Below are 305 nucleotides of genomic sequence, written 5' to 3'. Positions count from 1 at the left end.
GGCAATAGAGGCAAACTGAAAGGCAAAAATGGCTAAAAAAGATAGATGAGTTACAATGCTAATATTAACACAAAGGAGAGGAGAGAGGCTGCGGGAGAGGAACAGCAGGAAAAAGTCTGTAAAAGCGTCTAGGAGGAGCGGAAAAATCCTGATGTTCGATGCGGTATAATGATAGAAAAAGAGGAATTGATAAAGGTTGCTGTTCTATTCGAGATGGAGGGAGGGCGGAAGCGAAGAGAAGATATTCAAATTTCCCTTTTACACGTACCTCAAAGCACGCCTTTATGTATTTATGTAAGGGCCAT

The sequence above is a fragment of the Penaeus monodon genome, chromosome 15 (genome assembly GCF_015228065.2).
Source record: "Penaeus monodon isolate SGIC_2016 chromosome 15, NSTDA_Pmon_1, whole genome shotgun sequence".
NCBI classification, from domain to species: domain Eukaryota; kingdom Metazoa; phylum Arthropoda; class Malacostraca; order Decapoda; family Penaeidae; genus Penaeus; species Penaeus monodon.
Note: the sequence above shows the minus strand (reverse complement) of the source record.